The sequence below is a fragment of the Austrofundulus limnaeus genome, unplaced genomic scaffold, assembly GCF_001266775.1.
Source record: "Austrofundulus limnaeus strain Quisiro unplaced genomic scaffold, Austrofundulus_limnaeus-1.0 Scaffold30, whole genome shotgun sequence".
Classification (NCBI taxonomy): Eukaryota; Metazoa; Chordata; class Actinopteri; order Cyprinodontiformes; family Rivulidae; genus Austrofundulus; species Austrofundulus limnaeus.
The window spans coordinates 571,266-578,120 of record NW_013952432.1 but is presented as its reverse complement, the minus strand read 5'-3'; the positions used below and the strand labels follow the sequence as shown (position 1 = coordinate 578,120).

Sequence of the window (6,855 nt, the reverse complement as noted above, 5' to 3'; positions counted from 1 at the left end):
ATCTTTGTAAAATACCAGAAAAAAATTGTAAAACTTATATTTTCAAACTCATCAGGAGTCCCAAACATAAACATTATACACCCCCTCCCCCCAATAACATGACAAAATTATTTTCCTTCAAGAGTCCAGCTATCAACAACGAATTGTAGCTTCTAATCTAAATCTATTAACGCACACACTGATACAAACTGTTTAATTTATCACTTTGTGTGTCTCTGTGGTCCTTTCATCCAAGTRTAGCTTCTTCTTGTTGTTGACCATCAGAGGAAGTGTCCTGCCTCCTCAGAGGAGGTGTCCTGCCTCCTCATGGAAGTGTAAACATTTTGAGTGACGTGACAATTTGAAGTTAACTTGGTGACTTGTTGGTTAATGCATGTTCCACTTTTTTCTGCTGACATTTCTAGCTTAAGCTGCATTTTTCACTATAAAGCACCAGCTGTCAGGGTAGTTACCATATTTGAAAAACAAATTACTATTATTTATCAATCACAGAAGTGACCACAAATCCAACGTGAACATTTCTGAAATGCTGCAAGAAAAAGTCATAGATTCAATCCTTTACAAAAAAACACAACAAAATGAAGATGAGTTAAGTCATTTCCTTGTGTACCCCTATTGTCAAATTAGGTCATTAGTGGAAGGATGAGCCTTCTAAATAAATTTAATAACAATAAAAAAAAACAAAGGTTCACAGAGTTTACTTTTCCCAGGTTTGCAAACTTGACGACAATCTTTAAAAAAATGAAACAGCTGAAAAAGAACAGAAAAAAGGAACTGATGCTCTGAAGAAATTTCAGGATTCTCTCTGCAGAGTAGGCTGACATGACATGAAATGAATACGGCCCATCCCACTGCAAATGAAAAGCAGGCTGAGCCACACTTAAAAACAGCAAATCAATAATAAGACACAGATAGATTTATCTTTATGAATAAAACTTTTGAAGAAAAAGAATTAACAGATGTTTTTTCCCCAAATTTAAAGACATTTAACTGATTAAACGTCTTTGCAACAGGCTGCTACAATCAAAAGTGCCTAAAAGCCAAATGTTCAGTCTTATTCTAGTTGTCTGTCCATTTATCTTTTGAGTTAGAAGTAGGGCTGGGTCTCGATTCAGATTTCCCAAATTGATTTGATTCGATTCACAGGGGCCCGATTCGATTCGTTTCAGGACGATTCACGATTCAGTTTGATTGATTTTTAAATTAGTTAAGGATATCATGCAGTAACACATTTACTTTGATATAGAAGGCATTCTCATAAGAATAATTCTGCAAATAGTAGAAACTAATTCTAACTTGGTGCATTGGTAAAATTATAAACATTAAGGCAAACTAGTAAATTGGAGTTTAATTTTGAAACAAAACTGTCTTAAGTTTCAAAGGGTTTAAGCTAAAAAGGAATTGCAAGAGAACGTGTTGGATACATTAGCTTTTTTAAGAAACTAAGAATAATTTTCTTGATCACTAAGAAGTGATGGGAATAAGGTTGCAGGAGAAAAGGTGGGCTAATATAAGTGTTTACTTCTGCCCACTCTTTTGAGAGTATGAAAATTGTATATTTGTAATGTCGCTGTTACCTTCTGTTCAATAAAACTTATTAACAAGAAGAAAGCTTGAAAAAAAGTACTTCAGCTAAAACCTTCCATCACTGTGAATTTCATTAAGATGTTTCTAAAACTTATAAATAATACTTGTAACAAAACTAAACGATTTTGTAGACTGTCATCTTTCACACATCTATACACGCCGAGGAGAACAGTTTCAGTCAGATGTTTACATACCGTAGTTTTGGTCCGACGACCGGAACCAGCCACTCGGAGCTTCGTTTCCCGCTACCGCGTCGGAGCGCAAATCTTTGCAAGCAAAAGTTGTCATGGCCTCTGTTGTCTTTCAGTTCAGCTGAGAATCAGCTGTAATGTTAGTGATTGCTTAGTTTCTTTTGTTTTGTCCCAGACAACTTGTTGTCGGAAGCTAACATTAGCACTCACCGTCAACTGGATGTAAACCTACGGCAAGCCAGGAGTGACACACAACACGGAAACGTGCAGCTTCATCGCACACAACACCCATGGGGAAAAAACTAGATCTTGTGACTTATGAATCAACCTTCCCAAATTTGAAAGAGAATCGATCCACATCGATTAAATCAATTTTTTTTAACCCAGCCCTAGCTAGAAGGTTAGAAAGTGCCAAAAGACAAATGTTAAAAAGAAAACTCTGAAAGACCTGAAGGCTAGGGGAACTATTGTGGCCACTTTAGAACAAAAACAAACAAACAAACAATAGTTTCCTTTAGGTAACGCCAAACAAAATGAAATATGACTCAAGAGCTTTAAACAGTAGTGTTTGTTCTTTTGTATTATGATTTTTTTAAATGGAAATAACCTGCAGGGATGCGAGAGGATTCCCATGGGTACATGTGCATGATCCAGATGTAGAACACAGATGTGATAATCATCCATCTGGGAGCAGTAAGCTTGCATCTGAAGTCCATAATGGAGGCCTGGAAAACAAGAGTGTCAAGACAAAAACTAGAATAAAAACAACTTTCAGATATCCCAAAAACTATTTTTCCATTCCACCATTACCATTTCTGTTATCTGAAATGTCATTGTGACAAGTGGCATTACCACTTTACTATTTAGGTGTATTAAGCTGTTCAGTCCTGATAGCTACAAGAGCATTCTTCCTACAGAGGCAACATATAAATGTTTTATTAGCTGAAACTCAAATCTCAGATATCTACAATTCCACTAATACTTGTCCAAATTTTCCACTTTAGACATGCAAATAGAAAAACTACTCCAGAAAACTAGAAATTTTACATATATCAAAATAAAGTTTGAGGTTTGTAGTAGTAGCTGACAGTGAGCCTGAACACAAACACCAAATCTTGATTTATTGTCAATGAGACGGTCCATTTTCATATCTCTCTTATGCGGGTGTGTGACAAAAATGACATACTTTGCTACTTTTACCACATGTTGAGACCCCTTCTTGTGCATTGCCCCCAGTAAAAACTAGTCATCACAGCACTACATGCCAAGTAGGGATGCACCGATACCAGTATAGGGTCCGATACCAGCATTTCACAAGTACTTGTACTCGTTCAAAATGCCCCGATACACTGAACCGATACCTTTTTTGTCAAGGAAATTCACATTTTAAATACAACTTCCAGACTACCGTCGATGTGACGTGCATGCGCTGTTCACAGGATTAAACAGGTTGCTACAGTGAATGCTACTTCTTAGCTTGTTGATTGTGAAGTTGTTATTCAATCAGAACCAGTAAAATAATTATCTGACGTGCTTGTTTAGCTTATTGTTTATGTTTTAACCACCCTGTGGTCGACTGCTTCGATGAAGAGTGTATTTTATGGAATGAAAGCGACGCACCGTCACATGCCGTTCACTGTTTACAGGAGGAAACGGGTTGCTATGGTGGATGCTATTCTTAGCTTTGTCTGAAGTTGGTATTCAATCAGAACCAGTAAAATAATTATCTGACGTGCTTGTTTAGTTCACTGTTGATGTTTTAACCTCCCTGTGGTCGAATGCTCTCCGGTGAAGCTTGTATTTAATAAAACGTGAGCGACGTGACGCGCTGCAAGTGAAGCTAACACAAGTGTCGATCTACTTTAGTTTCAACACGGTCCGACACCACTATTATCAGAATTTTTCTACGATTTTGTTTTCATCAAGGAGATAGAAAATTCAAAGAAAAACATGGAGCAAATGGACTTCTGTAGCTGAGCACATGTTGGAAGTGATCCAAAAAGTATTGATCCAGAACTTTAGTTTCGACAYGGTTTGACATGTTGCTATCATCAGATGATTATGTGGACTCTCAGTCATCCAGGAGATGGATGGCTGTTCTGTAGCTGAAGACGAGTGGTGCTACAAGATTTAAACTGCATTACTTGAGGTCAGTATCATTATTACTTGGATCAATCTGTAAACCCCACCTCACAGACTGAAATGAGGTATGACTGTTTAATACAAGTGGTTCTCAGTGGCCCACTATCCTGCAAGGATGTTTTCCTGCTTTGGTACATCTGATTTGATTGAAAAGCTTCTGCAGATCTTAAAAACCTGCTGAGGAGCAGGGAAACAACTAAATCATGCAGGATAATGTCCTTGAGGACCAAGATAAACCATTGGTTTAAACTGAGGTTCATTTTGACAGACATTAGACATGTTTCTAATTTAGTGCCAGATCTTCTTTTTATTAATTCCATTAAAACCAAAACAAATTCACATACAACAAAATAATACAAATCAAATAAAATGAAAGGTAGCAGAAAGAAGAAAAAAAATCATCTCTGATATGTACTGATACCTGATAAAACAAAACAAAAACTTCAACCCCTCAAACAGCAGCTCTTATAAATACAAATTTTACGATTTCATATTTCTTTAGCAAATTGACTTTTATCATTCTTTTAAACAAATTAATTGAGCTAGCATTTTTATGATCACTATCCAGATTATTCCACAAACATATTCCTTTGACTGAAGTACTACATCTGTTCTTCAAATTTGCTCGAATTTTTGGTTTTACAAACGTCTCTAGTACCTTAAAATTATAATAACTAAGTAAGTTATAACTCTGTAATTACTCGTATTGGTACTCGGTATCGGCGAGTAGCCAATCTGAAGTACTTGTACTCATACTCGGTTTGAGAAAAACTGGTATCGGTGCATCCCTAGTGCCAAGCATTTTGTGATTGGTCAGAACTTTGTAGGCGTTTTCTTTAAATGTAAAGTGGCCACAGATACGGATCTTTGAGCAGTGTCAGCAGCTGCTGGCTGTGACAGTGTGAAAATACAGCCGACATTACAACTATTCCAGTAAAAATGATAACCAAAGATAGCGAAAGAACTGGCAGGGATGAAGATATATACTGTACATTGTAGGGTAGTAATTAATCATCAGAAAAACATTAATCGATTACTTTTTGGCACTTGACAATTAATACGATTAATGGCAGGCAGACTGACTGGGGATTACTCCGGTCAGTCTGCTCGGTGCTCCTCTCTGCTTCARATATGAAGAACATTAAAAATRAAGTTCTGTAATTTATTTATCTATCAACACAATTGATGTGTAGCCTGAAATCTGTAATTTTCACACAATTTGGAACAATTTTTTATAAAGAGCAAATCTTTCCCACGAAATTGGTCATGTGACTACAAAATAAGGGTGTCCAGGGACTCCAGGGGATTATTCGTCAAATTAATCGTTATCGGCTAAATACCATGATTATTTTTTTTGCCAATATTGCCCAACCCTAATACACTGCAAGTGTTTATTGCATCTTTATGAACACTGCAAGTTCAGCACAACACAGCAAGTGTATGAGTGTCTTACAGCGAGTGGATTATGCTATACACTCGTGGCATTTTTAGATAATTCTGGGGGCACATTATTGTCATTATGAATTATTCTAGAGGTGATGTTTTTATGAGTTTTGGACCTTTTATTTTATTTTACACTTACTAAATCACAAACTACTCAATCAGTCATTATCTTTTGTTGCCTTCCAGTTGTAGTKGAACTCAAAATTCTGAAGTCAGACCGATGCCAGCTCCGAGTTGAAAGCATTCCAGTGTCGCACCAATTTCCCAACTTTAAATTATGACATTAGGGGCCGTTTCAGTTCATTTTTACGACTCAGAAATGCGAAAATCCGACCTGCGAAGACAACTGGAACGTAGCATTTGCTGCTCAGATGAAGAGGTGCATGTACTCGCTGTGTATAACCTTTTCCCCAGGCAACATAGGGGCATGTTCCTACACCATTCTAAACAATGGTGGACTGTTCCTGACGATTTACAAACACCACTTCTCCTAGGTTAACAATAGAAATACCAACTCATTTTCCTCCAACTTACCCATCATCAAATGAAAATAAACAATGGACTAAAAAAGGACCCCCCCCCCCCAACCACCACCACCCATTTTTAAGATTTTTTGAAATATTAGTTCTCCCTAATCTTAGTTGCAGAGACACTCATATACAAGTTGTATTTGCTGTATTACATACATTTAAAATGTATTTTTAGCATTAAAATTTGACATTCTAAAAGCATTCAGACATGGTCGAGTTGTTGCATTATATGTTACAACGACCTGCCATACTCAGGCGACAGCTAAGGACAATCAGCAATCGTTTAAACATACGTGGGTGTCAAATCTGCACGACCACAAGGCTTTTTAAACAATTTACCAGTCGTTTCGCCCCCAGAAGGTTGAATACAGCTGTGTTAGCACAACAACCAGCGACACGGCAGCTAGCTCAGCCCAGTTACCCTGACCCTGCGCCATTTACCAGCCAGCAGCTAGCAGCAGTTTGCGGACAATCAGCAGTTTTGTTTGAACTCGAAACTAACTTGGCCGCGGTTAAAACCATCGTCACACCGAGACGAGACGAGAGCGACCACAATGAGTTCGAGTTTCAACTTACCTGCTAATCCTAGCAAAGCCACAGGGGAGGATTGTGGTGATGGCAGTTCCTCTGGTTGTCATGACTAGACCAAAGCTAACACTGGTTAGCTCCCTCTGGGACGCCAATATGGCAAACCCTCTCCCCGTCTTACTTACAAAATACGCTTAACTCAACCCGAGAAGTCGCTACAAGCAACCGGCTCGGATAACGAAAATGGTATCGGGTCACCTAAGTAAATTTCGGTAGTTAGTTCTGGAGGTTTTGTCGAGCAGGAAAAAAAAAAAAAAAGGACCAAAACTGACCACCAAGCTACTTTGTGATTGGATGATGGTTTCCACCAATCAGCAATCGAGAACGCAAAGATGATGAGCTCATTGGTCCTGCCCTCCCACCAGGAATAATAA

General features: G+C 37.9%; 1 long non-coding RNA gene across 1 annotated transcript; it reads right to left on the bottom strand.

The window, feature by feature from the left end:
- Positions 1–643: 643 nt before the first annotated feature.
- LOC106515522 (uncharacterized) lies at positions 644–6,756 on the bottom strand. Its single transcript, XR_001310019.1, has 3 exons — positions 6,470–6,756; positions 2,386–2,503; positions 644–851 (listed from the first exon to the last, which is right to left on the bottom strand). It is a non-coding gene; the product is annotated as an uncharacterized LOC106515522 (long non-coding RNA).
- Positions 6,757–6,855: the final 99 nt, after the last annotated feature.